This window comes from Papio anubis, chromosome 3 (genome assembly GCF_008728515.1).
Source record: "Papio anubis isolate 15944 chromosome 3, Panubis1.0, whole genome shotgun sequence".
NCBI lineage: Eukaryota > Metazoa > Chordata > Mammalia > Primates > Cercopithecidae > Papio > Papio anubis.
Window position 1 is genome coordinate 36,152,275 of NC_044978.1, and position 21,635 is coordinate 36,173,909.

General features: G+C 42.4%; 1 protein-coding gene across 8 annotated transcripts in view; it reads right to left on the reverse strand.

Annotated features, from left to right (window-relative positions):
• Window positions 1-21,635, reverse strand: part of TRIM2 (tripartite motif containing 2) — a 186,050-nt gene that overhangs the window by 108,782 nt on the left and 55,633 nt on the right. For 2 of the 8 annotated variants that reach the window (XM_009207715.4, XM_009207713.4), the window contains exon 1: window positions 7,096-8,086. The exons of the other annotated variants lie outside the window; for them this stretch is intronic. The gene's annotated coding sequence lies outside the window, so the exon portion shown is untranslated. Of the gene's footprint in view, window positions 1-7,095; window positions 8,087-21,635 lie in introns of those variants that run through there. 8 annotated transcript variants of the gene reach the window in all.

The following is a 21,635-nucleotide window of genomic DNA, read 5'->3' on the forward strand; positions in this document are numbered from 1 at the left end:
CAGTCATCATGTGTAAAATTCAGAAAGCCAGGGCCTAGGCCTCTAGAGACTGAAAGACAGATCTAGGACGTGGGCAAGAGGTGTGTGTGCCTCACCTTCTTCTCTCGGGTTAGGCTGTGAACTCCTGTCCCCCTTGGCCCCCGTCAACAGATAGTAGCTGAATTAACTGGCTGAATAAGGAAGATTGAAGACTAAACTCCTCGCAGAGGTAGAAAGACCCAGCAGTACTTGGTGAATGCATTTATCCAAGGGACTTGAAGGAGAGAAAAAGCTTAGAAAAAATAGCTAAGAAATGTATTTAGTTCTATTGAGATTTAGTTTCAGCATGGTGTACACTGTGTGCAATAAGCCCCAAAGATGCCAAGAATATTTTCTACCGCATTACAAATGAGAACCAGCTTCCATGCAGATGGGATTCGGAATTTCAAACCCCGGCAAATCTGTCTGCCTTCTCTTACAGAAACTAACTATTCCAAGTAAATGCTTAATAATTATTTCCCCTTCTTGATGTTTAAAGTATTTTTAAAAAGAAAAATGAATTTGATTTCTAATAGATACTCTGTAAAAATTCAGAATCTGGCCAGGTGCGATGGCTCATGCCTATAATCCCAGCACTTTGGGAGGCCGAGGCAGATGGATCACCTGAGGTCAGGAGTTTGAGACAAGCCTAGGCAACATGGCAAAACCCCGTCTCCACTAAAAAATACAAAAATTAGCCAGGCATGGGACCTGTAGTCCCAGCTACCTGGGAGGCTGACGTAGGAGAATGGCTGAAACCCGGGAGGCGGAGGTTGCAGTGAGCAGAGATCGCACCACTGCACTCCAGCTTGGGTGACAGAGTGAGACTCTGTCTCAAACAAAACAAAACAGGACAAAATGAAACAAAAAAATTCAGAATATTTGTTTAAGCGAAACAATATATGTTTTTACTCTACAAGCGAAACAATGTATGTTTTTACTCTACAAGTAAAATACTTACAGAGGAAATCCCTAAGAAATAGAATTTCTTTGTCCTTTAATGAAATTGTGTTAAAAATGAGTAAAACATACTTTCTTCTCCAGGGTCTATAGCTTAAGCAGAGACTTTACAGTAAATGTCACAAGAAAAAGCAGCACTTTGCACAGGGCCCCACGTACCCTCACTCCCACCTCTCCCATTTCCAGGCTCCCAGATCTTTTCATGTTGTTTTAGTGGGTGGTTTGTGGTCTCTGAGTGGATTTTAGCCTTCAGTCATTGGTTACCTTATATGTGAGGTTACTATATTGAGACATCACTTGTCGGGGGAAAAGGATGAAGGATACTCAAAGGCTAATTGAGACTTGAAGGCAGAAAATAGGGAAAAACAGCAAAAAGACTGCAGTTAGCCTCTGCTCATCTTTCCTCTAAATAAATGTTCACTTGATTGTACGTGACTGTGACTGACGCGTGACCTGGGGCCAAACACAGCGTTTATCATCGAAGGCTCATTTGCTGTACAGAGTGTGTGCCACAACAGATGGACAAAGCACTGTTTTTATAAAATGGAAAGCAGCTTTGTAAGAAATAATTCTGTTTAATGATGGCAGGAATCTGGAGACCATATTCTGTAACTGTTGAATTGAGTTTTGATTGCTGGCTTCTTTATTAGCTAAGATTGAGAAGCTAAAGATACCCAGTTATTGCCATTCGTTTTCTGCAGCAACCCAGATCCGAACATCCAGAATACCCTCTATGAAACTGTATAGATTAAGTGTCATCTTTTAGTGAGCCACATTTAGTTTTTCTCCCTGGAGTTACTTTTAAAGCTATTCAGGACAGCTTATCTTAGCCATCAGGCCCACACATGGGGTAAAGTGGCTGAGGACCCACAGGTATTTCTGTTCTAGAGGTCTGAGGAAGTACTAAGTATATGACCAGGATTTGGGTGGTGAAGGAAGTGAAGTGACAAGGATGATTCTTACTTGGAAGGAGAGGGTGTCAGATGAAGCATCCACACAGTTGACAAGGGTGTTTATGGATAGAGAGTAGCTGATCCTGTGGCCTTCGGTCCATTTGGGTACCCTTTTATCCACTTTCTGTGGGTGACATCTCATTGGTCATACTAAATAAGGGAATATCCAAAATGTTTACCTTGCATAAGAGGTTCACTTTTATAATCCCTTTCTTAGACTAACATGGTAATTATTTTGCCTTCCATAAGCAGAATCCAGTGCATTGGAGGGAACCCTGGACGTGTGCTGAACAATAAGGAGAGCCAGCTGCCCCATATCTGCAAGGAGATTGTTCACAGCCAATACCAAGGAGAGTACTAAACACTGAGATAGCTTTTGCTGCTGCTAAGGCAAACTATTATAATCTTGAACTACAAAAAGCGGGGGAGGGTGTGGTCAGACAAGTTCCGGCCCTTCTCCTTCACCCACCTATGCCTCTAGTTCACTATTTTAACTCCCAGCAGAATCACAACTAAAGCTGACTACCCAGCTGAAGAGAGACGTGCACCCTCCTTTGTGTGCAATAGCCAAGGACATACAGGCAAGCTAACGAGATGCAAATCCCATTCAATGTGGCTAATGCCCTTTTTATCCCTAACCAAAGACCTAGAAAACTCATTCAATTTGGTGGTTTTCTAATACAGCTTCCACACTATTATTGAATGTGCAACACTAATTTAAATAAATTGCATGTAGTCAGCAAAAGAGACAGTTCTGTCTTTGTTTAGTCTGAGAGGCTATTTTGGCCATTAAAGATACCCGATCTCATCCTCTTAATTAAGGCAAAGCTCAAGCCTATCTACTGTTTACCCTCAGGCAGTGTTTCTATGATGGGTTATTTTGGCGCTACCCAGGGCCGCTGTTGAATTGTCTGGTAGCTGGGGAGAGGACATTTTAGGAATAGAACCATGCACTGAACAAGAGTCTTGGGGTTAAGTAGCAAATGCCACTTCACCCAGGTCATGTTGAAAGAGCCTTTTACCGACACACCTTTCACTGCCAAAGGAAACAAATTTTAGGTTGGGGCCAATTTGATTCTCTCAGAAAGTGTAACTGAACCACTGCAGAGGGTTCTACTACAGCCAGAGCTGATTTCCTTGCTGAGGAAAGACTTGAGGAACTCAGTGAACAGGAGGGAGAAGGATGCTCACTAATGCCTGAACCACCAGGACTTGAAAATTCCTTCAAGATTTGTTCTTTGCCTTTTAGGCTATTGTACTTTCCAGATTATAAGCAGGGGGCTCAGAACATAGTATTTGCTCAATAAATCCTTGTTGGCTAACAGACTGGAGCATGGGCTTGAAAATTATCTTTCCTTTCTTCTACCTGATTGGGCAGAACATTCTAAAAGGAAACTTGTTCTAATCTTTCACATTTTTGGTCTTATATCAGATTTCTCTTTTCAGGAGTCTTAATCTGAGAGACTTTCCATTTTGTTTGCTTCCTGGTCCTCAAAGTCGTCATCCCCAAAGGTCAGCAATGAGAGTCTTAAAACGCTAGTCCTCATCCTCATGGGAGATAAGTAGGTCAGCAACGCTGTGCCTCTCTTAATATTTTAAGTTGGACCAATGACTACATTAAACTAAAAAAGGCATCCTTCAAACAGCAGACATTCTGAAACCTGAAAAACACTTACACTGAGGAGATTTCAATTTAATAGGGTATTCATCTCTCAGAACTTCACCTGCCTGCAGCGTATTTCTACAAATTGCCCTTGTTCCAGAAGTCAGCGTGTCTTAGGTTAGTTTGTTTTATTGCAGCTAAGACAGAAGCAAAACCCGTATCCATAGCTTCTATTTGAGCACTTCTAAACTGTCTTAAATTAATAAAGATGCTGACATATATGGTATTTTTTTTAGACTCAAGAACACATTATAGTCTCTTGGGCCAGCCCTTCTTCATGGATGAATTTCATCTACATACACAATATATTATGAAAAAGGAAAATATTGAAAGTTCTAGGGAGAGGATATTTCTGTTCAAGGATTAAGATGAGATTCAAAGGCAGGACATAGGCCAGGCATGGTGGCTCGCACCTATAATTCCAGCACTTTGGGAGGCCAAAGCAGGAGGATCGCTTGAGGCCAGGAGCTTGAGGCCAGCTTGGGCAACATAGTGAGCCACTGTTTCTACAAAAAATTTAAAAATTAGTCGGGTGTGGCGGTACATGCCTGTAGTCCCAGCTACTCGGGAGGCTGAGGTGGGAGAATAGCTTGAGCCCAGGAGTTGGAGGATGCAGTGAACTATGATTATGCCACTGCACTGAAGTTTGGGTGACAGAGTCTCCAAAAAAATTTAAAAAGTAAAACCAAAAACAACCAAAGGCAGGATATGCAAAAATAATATAGTGTTACATAGGAAAGAACTATATTAGTATTACAAAATATTTGCCAACAAAAGCTCAGTTTCTGAGATTGAATTTCCACTAAACCCTCCAACCAGACATAAAAGCTGAGTGTCTAGTAAATAGTGGCTCAAGGTCATGAAATTCACTCCCCTTAATTTCCTCTCTACCTATTTATCTCAAAGGTTGCCCTTGCCATTTCTTTTAATTCTTAAACCAAATATTACCCATTTCAAAAGACCTGTCATTTTCTTCCAGAGAAAATAATAAAGATGGACTTTTTCAGACGTGCCAACTAACAGGTCAGCCTGAAGGTCTAAAATGTAAAAGTATAAGAAATAATGTTGGTAACAAAGTATGATATTATGCCAGCATTTGCCTCAAGCCTTTTAAGATAACGTTCACAGAATAGCCTCTCAAACAGACATTCTAAGCAGGAAATCTGTTCTCAAGAAACCAAAAAGGAAAACCATCATTGTTCCTGTCTTCATCACTAGTAGCAGCATCAAAAGCATTTGCCAGGTGCTGACCTGCCAGCATAAACTTTTAGTACCTGTACAAATCAAGCTAAAGCTGTCTTTGGGAATTTATCATCCAAGACATATTTGATATAAACCAAGCAGTGTCATTTTTCATGGAGTGGTGAAAGAAGGAAGAAGTTCTGATAATGTTATTGCACCAGGATTTCAGGGCTTTAAGACGTCATTTTCAAAGGTTCCTAGGGCCTTGCTATGCTACCCAGTTGTGTTATCATCATTGAATAGGCCAAATTCTTACCAATCAGCATGAGGAGAGGTAGTGAGTCACTGCTGCTCAGAAAAGACCAAATGAACAGATCATTCCTGACACACAAAGTAACTATCCAACCTCTTTCTAGAGTAGTCAATGGTCAGAAATTGAAAGGATAGAATTCAACTCAAGGACAGACCAAAGAAAAGGTCAGAGCATAAGATGTTAATTCTCATTGAGACTCTCTAACCCATTTATATTTAGTGTCTTATAACAACTTCCTTCCATCTGTATTTAAATTTGAAGTAGAAATCAGAAAGCCATGCAAGTCAGCATTAAAATGATGATGCAAGAAAAATATTCAAGATGTGGGTGTGATGCTTATCTTTGACAGATACAATGGAATTTCTAGTGGAGGATTTAATCGACATAGAATTTTCCAGGAAAATAAAGGCAGGAATTGGAAAAATGTTCTCAGGGAATACTGATAAGGAACAGTCACCTAAACAAACCTTGTCAGTGATGGTATCCTAGATTCCATGATCCAAAGTAGAGTTATGGTGGGTATCTAAATGGGATTATATAGGAAAGGGTAGAAAGAAAAGGGAGGCTGCCAGGAAAAGAATGAGTTAATGAAGGAAAATGGAATGTGGTGTTCTGTACCTAGCCCAGAACAGGCCAGATTACCTCACCTAGGAGACATTTCATTATTGTAGATGGCCCTGCCCAACTCAACCCTAAGGGAATCCATATTTACCCTAAGGGAGAGGGAGGTGGAGTTTATTTTAATTGATCCTTCATTGTTATATGAACCTAAGTTGGAAAGGAAAGGAAATGCAATGTGTATCATAAAGAATTTAATCAAATACTTTCTATCTCTAGTTAAGGGTGAGGTAGTCAAAGCCTTCTGACTCACCCCTGCTCTTTTGTTTCTTGGAGCTGAAGGGCAGGTACCAGTTCTGCCAAAGATGAAATCAAGTGGAAATTTGAGAGGAAAGGTCACGTGGAGCTGGGAAGCAGTGGACCCAGCACAATACCTCCTCCCACCCCCTGGGAAAGGAACCCTCAATACAAGTTGTCAGGCAACAGCCCTTAACTACATTCTAAAAATACTGATGTACAATTTAATCTCAATTTTTAGAAGATAACAATGAAAAAAGGCATAGATGTGCATACTGCCACAAAAACAACCCCTCACACCCTATGGGGCTAGCCTAGTCTTTGGATGGCTGGAATTCTAAGTGCTCTAAAATTAACTACTTAAAAGTCTTTGAATCTAAAGCTGTCTCTGTTCCACAAATTAAAAGCTGGTGATTTCGCGGGAAAGCGAAGGGGCCTGGTGCAACGCATCAGTTTCTCCATGGGGTTGGATTACAGGTGGGAACGAACTTGGGGTTCACAGAATGCTTTGGATCTGACAGGCATTTAGTGAGACAACCGTCCTCCACACTCCCAGCCTTTTATCTACTTTGTCAGCGGCGTGCAGCTTTCAAGGCCGGGCCAAGTACTTCCAGAATAAATACACCAACCAGAAAGAGCCCTGCAAACCCTCAAAAGTCACCATCTCCCTGCTCTAATAAGCCCGAACTGTAGTACAAGCTGGGGCAGAGGATAAAAGAGGAGGCTAAAGGAAGGAAAGTAGTTTTAGGAAAATGACCAAACATGTTTTTAAAGAAAAAGAGGAAGCCGATCTTTTCAAAATTACTACAGTCCTGCTTTCAGATTGCTCAGTATCTTTTTTTCTCAGTGCAAAATGACTTTGAAAGCTATCCTGCATGACGCGGGTGAGTGAGGACGGCAAAGGTCCGCGACTGGCGGGAGAGCTCCGCGGGCAGGGCCTGGGAGCCGCGCCGCGTCCAGGTTCTGCAGCTCAGCGGCCCTGCTGCTGACAGCTCCGCGCCGCGCGGATCCACTGCACCCGCTCCAGGCCGGCAGCCAGCTCCGCAGCGCCCGTCCGGAAACGGATTCTGGGCAGGTTTCCCGCACGCTCGGGCCACCGGACCTTGCCCGGGCGGGAGGGTTCCCAGGGCACAGCCCGAGCCACGACTTACTGCGAGACGGCGACTCGCTTCGCGGGGACAACGCGCGCTCCGGAGGGGCCTGGGCCTCACCCCTCGGGCCTGGACCTCGCTGCGCCCCCACCCAGGGCAGAGGTGCGCTCGCTCACGACATCAGGCGGCGGGCGGGCGGGCGACCCAGGACTTCGCACCCGCCCCTCTCCGCCTCCTCTTTCCTCCCAGGCAACCGCGCTTCTGCAGCCCCAGGCGATCTGAAGGTGAAACTGCTTTATCCAAGGCCGTCTTCTGAGCGAGCGGCTCAAGTAGTAAAAACAGACCAGAGGAGGAAAGTCGGCCTCCTGGCTGGACTCTGAAGGACCTTCACCGGGTGTCCTCGGCTCCAAACGGCTCTCTGGTCGGTCATTTCCATTCTGTGCTCAGGCCCAGAGCAGTGAGACATCTGTTTTCCATCAACCGCGAGGCAGAGGCAAATCCTGGATTAGATGTCGCCCAGCGCTCGCAGCATTTTCAGGCCCGGCACGACAGCTAATCCCCGCACAAAGAGCATGAAAACAAACACGCAAGTTGGTGCCCGGTTCCAGAAAGATTTCCCTGGGATGACTAAAGGCTCTTGCAGCCAGCCTCCAGGATGGGCCAATCGCAGCACAGGGGGGCAGGAAAAGGGGGTTGGCTCGGTTTTCAGGTCTTCTGAAAACCCATCCTCCTCCCCAGTCCCGTAAACACAAACGCAAACACTGTCCTTTCAGGGGAAGTGAGTTCAGCTTGACGGGGCTGAGAGAGCTGAAATGGGCCAGCCTCCATCATGACAGTTCATTATAAGCAAGCATAGCTCCTGAATGTGAGCGAAGAAAAAAATCTCCGTTTCCTTCAAGTGAATTCTAACAAATGAGCCAAGTATGATACAATCAGTCCTGAAAATGATGAGCCATGACTGTCTCTACAGGTCTTTTTTACTCCGTAAAAGAAGTTGGAGTAGGGACCCTTCCTTTCCTCTCCCTTCCTTCCTTCTTTCCTTCCTTCCTCCCTCCCTCGCTCTTTCCTTCCTTCCTTCCTTGCTCTTTCCTTCTTTTCTCCCTCCCTTCCTTCTTTCCTGCCTTCCTCCCTCGCTCGCTGCCGCCTTCCTTCCTTCCTCCCTCCCTTCCTTCCTTGCTCTTTCCTTCCTTCTTTTCTCCCTCCCTCCCTTCCTCGCTCTTTCCTTCCTTTTCTTTCTTCCTTCCTCCCTTTCTTCCTCGCTCCCTCCCTCCTTCCTTCCTTCCTCCTTCCTTTCCGTCCTCCCTTCCTTCATTAGTCACAAGGCTGAGAATAGAAAGCTGGAAAAAGCATGAGTCTACTTTCAAGGGCCTTATCTTCTTTAGAGGGCGGGGGGAAGGTGGGGAGGGACGACCTACAATTTCAAAACACTATAAAATGATGGAAATGTATGCCCAGCGGGTTATAGGAACATAGAAGCAGGAAATGAAGAAAAGCCTCCCAGAGGAGGCTGCATTTGTTTGGTTTTTTGTTTGTTTGTTTGTGTTGAGACAGGGTCTCACTCTGTTGCCCAGACTGGAGTGCAGTGGCAGGAACATGGCTCAATGCAGCCTTGACTTCCTGGGCTCAAGCGATCTTCACCCTCAGCCTCCTGAGTAATTGGGATTATAGGCACACCACCACGCTCGGACATTTCATATAAATGAAATCATATAATATGTGTGGGCTTTTGTGTCTGGCTTCTTTCACTCAGCAAAGTTTTTTCAGTTTACTCAGGTATCCACGTAGCATGTGTCAGTACTTCATGACTTTTTATTGCCAAAGAATGCTATATTACATAAATACACTACATTTTGCTTATCTGTTCAACATTTGATAGACATTTGGATTGTTTCCACTTGTGGCTAGTATAAATAATGCTGCTATGAACATTTGAATGCAAGTTTTTGAGTAGACGTATTTTCATTTCTCTTGGGTATTTACCTAGGAGTGAAAATGCTGGGTCATACACTAATTCTATGTTTAACATTTTGAAGAACTGCCAGACTGTTTTCCAAAGCGGTTACACCATTTTACACTACCACAAGTAATGTATGAGGGTTTCAATTTCTTGGTGGGTGTGAAGTGGTATTTCATTGTGGTTTTGCTTTGCATTTCCCTAATGACAAATAATGTTAAGTATCTTTTCATGTGCTTGTTGACCATTTGGATATCTTCTTTGTAGAAACGCCTATTGAAATTTTTGCCCATTTTTAAAAATTTATTTTTAAAATTGGGGTTAAATATATATAACAAAATTTACTATTTTTTTATATCAAAATGTATATATACTGTGAACAGTACATTTACATTGTTGTACAACCAACACTATTTGCCCATTTTAAATTGTCCTTTTAAACTTGTCTTTTATTGTTGAATTCTCACATTCTGGATGTGAGTTCTTTATACGATGTACGCTTTGAAAATATTTGTTCTTATTCTATGGGCTGTCCTTTCACTTTCTTGATGGTGTCCTAATAACCTTTAATAAATTCCTTTTACTTTCAGACTAACTAGAGTAATGTCTGTTGTCAGAAGCTAAGAACACTCACAGATGCACTGTGTTCTGTTAAATGCCATCCTTTTCTATAACAACCTGTCTCTCATTATATCTTCTATCCAATATTGCCTTAGAACTTTGATTTTTATTTTTTCCTAAAGCTTTTCTCATTCTAACTGAATCCCGCCTACGTCTTATATTTACTGGGCACAGACTCAAAGCATCAGCAGTCATCACTAACACAATTATGAGCAGTTACCAGTGGCCTTCCTATTTATTTTCCACTTCCACCCAATTCTGGCCCAGAACCCTGCAGTCAAGGGCAATGACCTCCCCATCTCTTGACTCCTTTTACACTGTTCCTCCCTTTCCTCAATTACATTGCCATAGCCACACGGGATCTTATGAGATCAACATCCTGTTTAATCTTTGGATAATCCTTAGTGCCCAGGACAAGGCGTTGCAAAATCCTGGAAAACAATAAATTGTGTATTAAATGGAAATGAATCTTGTGCTCTATTTCCTTCATTTTATTTTATTTTACTCATTTTATTTATTTTTATTTTTTCCAGACAGGGTCTGGCTCTGTCACTGAAGCTAGAATGCAGTGGCACGACCTCGGCTCACTGCAACCTCTGCCTCCCAAGCTCAAGCCATCCTCCCACCTCAGCCTGCCGAGTAGCTGGGACCAGAGCTTGTGCCACCACACCTGGCTAATTTTTGTATTTTTCAGGGAGACAGGGTCTTACTTTGTTTCCCAGGCTGGTGTTGAACTCCTGAGCTCAAGTGATCCACCCACCTTGGCCTCCCAAAGTGTTGAGTTACAGGTGTAAGCTACCATTCTGGGCCCATTTTTTAAATTCTAAAATAATACTTATGCAGTCCTTGATTTTAAACTTTTCTCTCAATGACCACATGTGGAAGATGAGGGCCTGAAACTGGGTTTCAGGGCAAATCTATGGTGTTCAATTTAGGAATGAAAGGGTGGAATTCTTTTGGGAAATAATTTTTAGAAGTTTGTAAGATGGAGAAAGAAGGTAGGGCTTCACAGATAAAGTTCTCAGGACCCATAAAGGCACTAAATAGTATTATTTGGGGCATCAGAAGTCTACTATTTGGGGCATCAGAAGTTGCAACATTGGAATGAATTCATTTCCTGGTAGATTTTTTTCTGGTGGATGGGGCTTTATGACTGCCACTCCTCAACAGTTGGGTCTGCTTCTTGCATGGCACTCTGAAACTTTGGATTCCAGACTAACTGAAATGCGCCTGTTTGAAATAGCTGGAAAGAGCCGGTTTCATTCTGTCAGAAGATCAACCAATGTTTACTGAGCACACACCTTATGTAAAACACTACCCTGGGCACACAGAGACATGAGATTCATTTCCTATAGTAAGGAGTTGGATGACTAATGGGTGCTATGGTTAAGATAAACACAATGAACTATAATCCAAAACTGAATGGGGGGTCAGGACGAGGACAATCTCCTGTAATCCAAAGCAAAGCAGGGTGTCTTACTCTCCATAATAGAGACATTAAAAACTGTTTCGAGAATTCAGGGAAGAAGAAATCACCTTTTTTTTTTTTTTTTCCTCTTTGAGTAGTAGAAAAGGCTTCATGGAGAAGGTAGGGAAAGAGAACTAGGCTTTTGCCTAAAAATTTAGGATTTCTACACCACAATCCTTATTCTTCAGTAACTCCCTTACTAGTTGGGAAGAAAGTCATACATACAAGTGGCTACAACTCAAGACGATATATGAAAAGACTCATTTGGAAGGGTCACAGAAAAATGAGAGAGCACTTCCTAAAGTCCAGGAAATACTATATGGAAAGGGTAGATTTGTAGACTTGACATGAGCCCTAAAAGATGGAAAGGATTTATTAAAATGCATGTTTTTGATAAAAGCAATTAAATATTCTAGAAAATTTGGAAAACCCATAAAAGTATAAAGAATAAAATAGGTCGGGCACAGTGGCTCACACCCGAATCCCAGCACTTTGGGAATCCAAGGTGGGAGGATCACTTGAGCTCAAGAATTGGAGGCCACCCTGGTCGACGTAGAGAGACCCCGTCTCTACAAAAAGAATAAAATAATTAGCTGAGTGTGGTGGTGCATGCCCGTAGTCCCTGCTACTCGGGAGGCTGAGGTGGGTAGATTGCTTGAGCCCAGGAGCAAAAGGCTGCAGTGAGCTTTGACTGCACCACTGCACTCCAGCCCGGGTGACAGAGCAAGACATAAAATAGAAATCATTTACAGATCCACTGCCTACAGATAAATCCATTGCCAGACATATGATATGCTTAATAAATATTTGCAACTGAATAAGTGAATAAATTACATTACCATTTATAGTCTCAATTTTTTCTTGTGTACAACTGCTTTCTACAAAGGTTGTACCAATTTACATTCTCATTAGCAATGCATGAAATTAAGATGCACATATTCACTAGCAGTGTTATTTTTAAAGATTTGTGAATTTGATAGAGAGAAAATAATAACTTCCTTCTGAAATTTAGATTTATGGGATCATTAGTGATGTTGAACTTTTTACATATGATCATTAATCATTACTATTTCCTTTAAATTGCCTATTCATGATCTTTGTGCATTTTTCTTTGGAGAACTTGGAGAAAATCTGAAATTTTCTCAATCTTGATTCCCCTGTGGCTATGACTGTATGAGCATCCTGTCATGGTAAGTGTGATTTACTTTCTAAAAATACATTCTTATTCTTATTCTCTGTCTCTCCCTGCTCTCCAACATAGTCCCTAAACATATCCAGCTGCTTCATCTGGTGATCGAAGAAATCATGATTTGTTGCAACACTGGAAGGACATCTTGGTGGTATGAGAATTACTAAGAGGCAGTATGTTCAGATTGTCAAGCATCACTGAGTCACCATGACTCTCTTTTTTAAGTGCTGGTTTTAGAACTTAACTTTCTCCTATGCTGTAAAATTAAACTTCACAGAAGTTCTTGCACTGACTCCCTCAGTTTCAACTGACCTGTACTTTATTGCCTGTTCCTGCTGAGTATGGGGCGGCCTTTTCTTCATCTTCCCCTGTCCAAATCTTGCCCATTCCTGATGAAGTTCAACTGGTACCCATGGATGAGAATGACCTCTTGCTCTGAATCCTGTATACTTTGTATTTCAGTGACAGCACTTCCAGCCTTCTGGGTACTTGGGTTATCTGTACCTGCACCTCATCTCCTTATTACCCTGTATACTCCTTGGGGAGTTTATGTCTCCTTTTTGTCTAGGGTCCCATAATTGAATCAGCAAAAACTCCAAAAGGTTTTATAAATTAAAAAATAAAATCATGTCATTTAACAGAAACATGAGCAGAAAAAAAGAGAGAGCCACTTTGAAAAGAAAAAGCAAAGCTTAATTTTCAGTTGTATTGCCTGTGCTCACGGTAAGATGCTGGGGAGAAATGAAAGAAAGTTCATCTAAACAAAGTTCATCTAAATCAAAGAACTCACAGAATCTCATTGCTATGGCCTGAATGTGGGCCCCCAACTTCATATGTTGAAACTTAACTACCAATGTGATAGTATTAAGAGGTGGGGCCTTTAGGAAGTGTTTAGTTCATGATGTTCCCCTTTCATGAATGGATTAATGCCTTTATAAAAGGACTTGAGGGAACTAGCAAACCCTTTTGTCCTTCCATCCCCTTGGCAATGTAAAGACACTCACAGAACCACCTTGGAATCAGAGAGCAGCCCTCAGCAGACACCAAACCTCCTGGTGCTTTGATCTTGAACTTCCCAGCCTCCAGAACTGAAAAATAAATTTCTATTGTCTATAAATTAGCCAGCCTCAGGTATTTTGTTATAGTAGCACAAATGGACTTGGACACTCATCTTGTGAACTTCTGGGGGTAGAAACTAAGGGAAGAATTGAGAAACATGCCTCCTTTTGTCTTGTCAAAAGAATGTGCAAGCTGCCCTCTTATTCTGCAGCCCTTTAAACCGTCTGCAGGAGAGGAATGGAATCTCATGAAAGTTGCAACTGGAGTCCAGAGACTAAGACAGTGAACTGGGACAAACAATTAATTTTAGATTGAACGTAGAGTCAGCCCAGGAAACTAAGTACTAAAATAATATTTTAAAATAGCTGGGAAATTGACAAGGAAATTGCTACTGGCTTCCATTAGAGTAAGAGCATTCTTTCTTGTAATATTTTCTTGAAATGATGATACATTGATCTTCTTGGACTAATTCATTAGCATAGAAAGATGTTCCTTAGTCTCCAGGGATGCTTACTCAATAGAGGCTTCAGGTCACATTACAGAACCATACACTGCTTCAAACCAAACATTAAGAAACAGCACATGAGAAAGCCAAGACAGAAAGAGAACAACTCTCTTTGGAGTCTTGGTGATTTTTCTCAATTGCGTGCCAAAAATCCCACTCATCATAAATCTGCTTATTTTTAATATGTGTCAGGCTTTTGAAGTTTCCAGCTGAAAACCTCACTTGCATCAAGCAACAACAAAAAATATAAAAACAGGCCGGGCGCGGTGGCGCAAGCCTGTAATCCCAGCACTTTGGGAGGCCGAGACGGGCGGATCACGAGGTCAGGAGATCGAGACCATCCTGGCTAACACGGCGAAACCCCGTCTCTACTAAAAAATACAAAAAAAAACTAGCCGGGCGAGGTGGCGGGCGCCTGTAGTCCCAGCTACTCGGGAGGCTGAGGCAGGAGAATGGCGTAAACCCGGGAGGCGGAGCTTGCAGTGAGCTGAGATCCGGCCACTGCACTCTAGCCTGGGCGACAGAGCGAGACTCCGTCTCCAAAAAAAAAAAATATATATATAAAAACAGGCAAAAAAGTTTTTTGAACTGTATTGCTTGAGACTATTGTGACTGAATGTCTGTTTAATTCCCAAATTACAGATGAAAAAACAAACAAATAAAAGGAACCATGAAAGGGTTTCTTTTGAAATCTTTTATCCAGCATGTGAAAAAAAATATGATAATTGATTTATTTTCTTATTCTTTATATTAATCACAGATTTCAATGTCTGTCTTTAATTTCCACAAGGCTATATTCCATATGGAGGGGTTTTATTTAAGAAACCTTTTTTCTTGCAAACCCCCATATGTTGACATTTTTAATAAATATAATTTTAAAACAGAGAAGTACATAAATCCTAAGGCAACGGCTCAATGAAATATCACAAAGGGATCGTAACAGGGTAAAAACACCATCCAGAACAAGAAGTGGGACATTTCCAACACTCCAGATGCTCCCCTCCCTAATGTAGTTTTGAGCTTGATATTTTTTATAGAAATATTATAAATGGCAGCAAGTGCTCAGATCAGCCCACAAAAACCAGAGAATGTACTTGGACTCTAACAAAATGGCACCACATCAACGTTTCCATGGGGAAATGCATTTTCAGCTCCGAACAGTGATCCCAGGGGGCATGCCCCAGACTCATGATCCTTGAACCCCAAGGGTTCCCAATGTAGGGATTCTTGGTGGGTGGGCCTATGTGGAGGAGAGGAGGAGCTATGTCTGGATCTCAGTAATCAGTTCCCAGTCTACATCAGCTTCAGGGTCTAAACAAGAGAAAGTGGCACTTTAGTCAGGCATATGCCAAGTATATTGACTTAGGAAAAAGATGCCAATTAGGGGTTCTAGTGAGGCACTGAAGTGTATGTTCGAGTTAGTGTGATTTGCAAGTTGCATCTGCCTGTATAATAGACATTCAAGAGACCTAAGAGATACATTTAGGTAACCAGTGTGGGTGAAGAATGCTAAGTGAGGCTAGTATGTAATTGTTACTTCTGTTGCAATGACTGATCGTTGTAGATTTTCTCTTTAACATCTGATTCCAATTAAAAGCAAGCATTCTAATGTTAATAGCTTATACTGAAAAAAGAACTTATTACAGCTATTTTATTGTGTGTTCCAGTAGTTTCCAAAATTCCCAGAAAACAAAAATCACCTAGTATGCTTGTCAAAACACAGATTTAATGCTCCAACCCAGACCTCCTAAATCAGAACTTACCTAGGGGAGGCCTGATTATTTATGATGATCTAGCTAACAACACCTCTTGGTGTTTCTTCAGGAAAGTACAAGAAACACTGGCTTGGTCTAAGAAATATGAGAGAAGCACGTGTTCAGTTAAAAATGCAATATAAACCTTAATTGCTGTTGTCGTTATTCATAATGACGCAAATGATGTGGAACACTGAGAGGCTGCTTTGGACAAAAGTTTTCCTTAGGTTAAACAGTTCTGGTTCCGAATTTTCTTTATTGTTTCTTTTGTTCCAAGATCCTGAGTTACAAACGGCAATTTTACAGATACCTGATGCTGTCTTCAGCATACTAGATAGTTCCTCTTAAACAAAACTTATTTTTTAAAATGGACAGAACAGAGTTTGACCCTCTTAATCTCTTAAATCCAAGCTCTCCTCAACATTCTGCAGGATCTCAGAGGCTATGCCGGTCAGGTTTTACTGCCCAGGGACTTAGAGGGGCATCTCCATTTATCAGTGGCTTATCGAACTTTTAGAGTCCTTGATCAATTACACAGTGCTCATGGAAATGCAAATGAGCATGATCAACCAGTGTTATTGAAAAGCACTTTTGTAAGATGTATCAAAAACCTTTAAAATGATTATATCGTATGCTCTAGTAATTTCACTTTAAAAATCTTTCCTGAGGCACTATCAGAGGTGTGGTCACAGATATTGTCCAGACACTATGATAAGAGTACCAGCTCTGGGTTTCAGTGCCAGCCCTTCCACTTTTCTTTTTTTCTTTTTTCCTCACCATGTCTTATGGTGCTAAGCTGCCACTTTCTAACTGTGCAATCTGGAACAAAGTGTGTAGCCAACTGCCCTGTGCCTCCTTTCCATCTTCTGTTAAATGGTAATAATAGTAGGATTGGCCAGGCATGGTGGTTCATGCCTGTAATCCCAGCACTTTGGGAGGCCGAGGCGGGTGGATCACCTGAGGTCAGGAGTTCGAGACCAACCTGGCTAACATGGTGAAACCAGTCTCTACCAAAAATACAAAAATCAGCCAGGCGTGGTGGCACGTGCCTGTAATCCCAGCTACTTGGGAAGCTGAGGCAGGAGAATTGCTTGAACTCGGGAGACGGAGGTTGCAGTGAGCTGAAACTGTGCCACTGCACTCCAGCCTGGGCAACACAGTGAGACTCCATCTCAATAAATAAATAAATAAACAAATAAATAAAAATAATAGTAGGATTGCTACAAAGATTAAATTAGTTAAGATGCATAAAGAACTTGAAACAGAGCCCATCACATCATTAGCAATTCAACAAATGTTAACTATTATCATCAGTTATTATTGCAAAAACATTCATTGCTGTATTATTTATGATAGAAAAAAATTGAAACATGTTAAATGAACAGAAATAGAAGCATGAAGACATATTTTTTGCACATTCATACAAAAGAATATAATGTACCCTGGAGGCGTCACATAATGGTTAAAAACACAGGCTCTGGAAACTGAATGCTGGCTTGCCCCTGACCAACTGTGCAGCTTGGGACAATTTTCTCAACAATCTGAGCCTTGGTTTCCTCATCTGAAAATGGAGAAGAACAATAACAGTGGGCTGACTGACTCCTAACACAAAGCACTTCGAACAGTTCCTGGCACACAGTCATTGCTTCATCTGTTAGTCTCTCCACTTACAGTTAAGCTGGTAGCCTGGCAGACTGGTGATATCTCATGCACACAAAGCTTCCCAGGCGGTGGCTGTGAAAGTACATGCCCTGGTAGGAGATGAACTGAACACAGCCTAAATTCCCTTAGTATGAATAGACAAAATGACTGATGCAAGCCCAGGCCTGGAGGCTACGTGCACAACCACCATGCGAAGGAACTGGAAAGAGTTGTTTCACTGGCAGTACCAGAACAGACTGCTTTGATTAAAAGAAAAAAGAAAAGGGAATAAAGAAGACAAGCCCCCAAACAAAACCACCCACCAAAGCCACAGGCAAGACTTGGCAAGAGAAAGGCACTGAAAAGGCTTTCCTAAATCTCCAGCCTGCATCCACCTCTTTTCTTTTTCTTTCTTTCTTTTTCTTTCTTTTTCTTTTTTTTTTTTTCCTAGAGACAGAGTCTCGCTTGGTTGCCTAGGCTGGAGTGCAGTGGTGCGATCACAGCTCACTGCCTCAAACTCCCAGGCTCAAGCAATTCTCTCTCCTCTGCCTCCTGAATAGCTGGGACCACAGGCATGCACCACCACAAGTGCAGTTTTCTAACATGGAAATACTGCATAATAGTGAAGTCTGGGCCTTTAGTGTACTCATCATCTGAGTAATGTACATTATACCCAATAGGCAATATTTTATCCTTTATCCCCTTCCATCTTCCCACCTTTTGGAGCCTCCAATGCCTATTATTCCACTCTCTATGCCCACATATACCCATTGTGTACCTCCCACTTATAACTGAGAACATGCAGTTTTTGGCTGTTTCTGACTCATTTCACTTAGGATAATGGCCTCCAGGTTCATCCATGTTGCTACCAAAGGCATGATTTCATTCTTTTTATGGCTGATTAGTATTCCATAGTGTATATGTATCACACTTTAATCATCATCTGTTGACAGATACTTAGCTTGATGACTTTGCTAAAGGACAGCTTTATTTGTCATAAAGGTTGAAGCCCGCAAAGAGGCCATTCTGACAGGCTGGGAAGTGTAGCCTACTGCCAGAAGCTAGAAGCAGGCACTTCCTCCTCACTCACTTTGAGTTTTTGAAAGACTAAGGGAAAGAGAATAGAGAAGGGATATTTCCATCTCTTGGGGGAAAAGATGTGCAATAACAAACCATCTTGGGAGACAGCCTTCTCACAGATTTAGAAAAGTATATTTAAATTTGGTGAACTTTTTCAAGTATTGAAGTTTGAGTTACAAGCACAAGAGAGGAGAAAAGAAATCCAACTAGAATTCAAATGGTCATATAAGAATTTGGAGGCTGGGTGTGATGGTTCATGCCTGTAATCCAGCACTTTGCGGGGGCCCAGGTGGGCAGATTATTTGGGCCCAGGAGTTCAGAGACCAGCCTAGGCAATGTGGTAAAATCCCATATATACAAAAAAAATAATAATAATAGCCAGGCACGGTGGTGCATGCCTATAGTCTCAGGTACTTGGGAGGCTGAGGAGGGAGAATCACCTGTCTGGGAGGTGAAGGCTGCAGTGAGCCATGATTGCACCACTGCACTCCAGCCTGGGCAACAGTGTGCAACCCTGTCTCAAAAAATAAAAAATAAAAAATAAAAAAAAAGAAAGAAAGAAAGAAAGAAAAAAGCAAACAGCAAGCAAAAACAAACACACAAATGAACGAGGATCTGCTCCTATATTGCCCCACCTTGCTCCTAAAGGTTGGATGTGGTTTCTCTTTATCAAGGAGCAGGTTTACAACCAGGCTTAGAAGCCTGGAAGGTATTGAGATGTTTCTCCGACCCAGTAACCCCAATTCCTAGAAAGGACAGGTATCAGCAGTCACTACTCTCTTCTTCCACCCAGCACTGTCCAGAGTTGACCTTAGGTTACCTTACTGTCAGCAACTCCTCCTTCCCCAAGGACCCTGCCCCCAAAACCACACCTGGAAGCTTGAGACACCACCAGGTCTGTGTGCTGATGGCCGCTATGGATTCCTGGTGAGCATGGCTTGTGAGAAAAAAAAAGGCAGCCTCATATTGGAAACCTGTGTTTCCTGAATGCCTCTGGACAGTGATGAGGAGGGGTGGGCAGGCTGCCATTGCCCCATCCTCTGTCTCCTCCCAGCCCTCCAGTGACAGCTCAGACAATGGTGCCCCTGGGTTTACTGCATGCGTTGAGTGTGGGAAGAGAGCTGCTTTTTTCAGGTCTTGTAACTATCTTTCCTTGTCACAGTTCCAACACGACTTCTGGGGCTTCTAGGGTCACTGCTGCCTTATAGGGGTCTTTTCATTTTCTTTTTGTAATGGCCAGCATTAATTAATATTTATGGTGTGCCTCCAGTATGTCCAGAACACACAGAGTATCCAGGAAACACAAGAGGTAGCCTCACGGAAGCTGTATGTAAAGGGGCCACATTTCTAAGAAATCACTGATTGCTGCTGTTTCGTTAAAAATGCTCTCAAGAAAATAGAATCATCCAGTGAAGAACACAAACCAAGAATCCAATATTTTGAGACCTCTAGTTCTTGCCTTTCGGTCCCCAGTGGAATAACCTGCCTGTCAGTGAGCTATTAAAAGGATTTGGCTCCATTTGGCATTCCTGGAAATGCAATTATTGCCCAGTTGCCTGTGAAACATTTGAGGACCCATGAAAAAGATGGCCTTGCAGATTTCACAGGACTTTTGCTGCAGAAAGAGACTCCTCAGCAACATTTTGCTTGATGTCTCTATATTTAAAATTAACTCACCCAGGCTAGGCACGGTGGCTCACGCCTGAAATCCCATTACTTTGGGAGGTCAAGGCAGGCAGATCACCTGAGGTCAGGAGTTGAGACCAGCCTGGCCAATGTGGCAAAACCCCATTTCTACTAAAAATACAAAAATTAGCTGAGCGTGGTGGGGGGTGTCTGTAATCCCAGCTACTTGGGAGGCTGAGGCAGTAGAATCGCTTGAACCTGGAAGGTGGAGGTTGCAGTGAGCTGAGATCTTGCCACTGCACTCCAGCCTGGGCGACACAGTGAGGCTCCATCTCAAAAAAAAAAAAAAAGAAAAAGAAAAAGAAAAATTAAATCACCCAATGTGGCAACTAGGAATATCTTGGAAAACCATGTGGATTTGAAAGTATCTTGAGAAGCACAAATGCTCTTTATGGTGCATGATTCTGAGGTCAGGTTACAGCTTCAAAGTTCAGTTGAAACTCTATTTTACTCTCCTGCAAAGAGTGAGAGAAGCCATATGGAGGAAAATGACCCAGTGAGAACCCCACCCTTGGAAGGTCTCTGGTGGGATATACTTTAGCTACTTACCATATCAAAGAATACACATAGAAAAGTGCCAGACCAGGTTTAGAGTGAGGCTTTGAGGGCACTACAGATTTAAATGTCTTCCTCCCACACACTCTTTAGGGAACAGATCTCATTTTTCAAGTTAGTAACATTTGTGAAGTCAGAGACTGACCCTTTGTGTCCCGTGGTTTCTACAGTCAATAGTTTGAGGAATTTCACTAAAGTTCTGTTTGCATAACAGTTGCAAAATGTGAAGTGTACTGTTCCCTCAGTTCCAATTTGTTAAGTATGGTACTTGAAGGCACAGGTGGACAGTGGGCAAATACACCCGGTAGTTAAAGACCTACGTACCAGGAAATGCTCCCTTGAAAAACTGAGCAGGAATGGAGGTGTGATATCGGATCTTATTCCCAGCAGGTGCCCTTGAGGTGAGACTGTGCATATCTAAACAACTCCCATTCCAGTTGAGTTTTCTGATTCACCTTCCATCTTTTATGGGAGCAGGTCCCTTGAACATATCAGAGTGATAAAGCAGCATGCTGATAAGTGTGGGAGGTGGTGTGTGTGTCCCTTGTTTGAAAATTTAAGTAGATATAAAAATTCTCAAATGCAAGGGATCATAAATGTAAACCACATTGGTGTTCCATTACTCTAGTTAGGGAGGCTTTGGGTGCACAAAGGTCACCAGGCTCCCTGCTCCCTACATGCCTTCAGGGGCCTGTCGACCATTTTTCCTGATTCCATTGGGTTAGATCTTAGGCTGCTGGACCTCAGTTTTCCCGGGGTTTTTCACAAAATGGGCCTGGTGAAGAAATAACTCCAGTCTTGTCAAATCTTAGGAAGAAGGAATTGATGCTAGATCTTCTAAACGAACACATTTCTTCATGTGTGTGTATATGGTTCTCAGTCCCTACCCACTGCTCCAGATGTGCTCCCAGCTCCAGACCTTGCCTTGCAGGCTCACCCTCCTGTAATGTATGGAAATTGTAAATGTTCTCTGCTTGGAATCCTCTGGAGCATCATCTAGAAATTTCCATCAGGATGGATGCAGTGTTCCATCTGGGAGGGAAAAGGAACGACCCATGCCAAGCACTATGGAGGGCAGTCTACGTGTT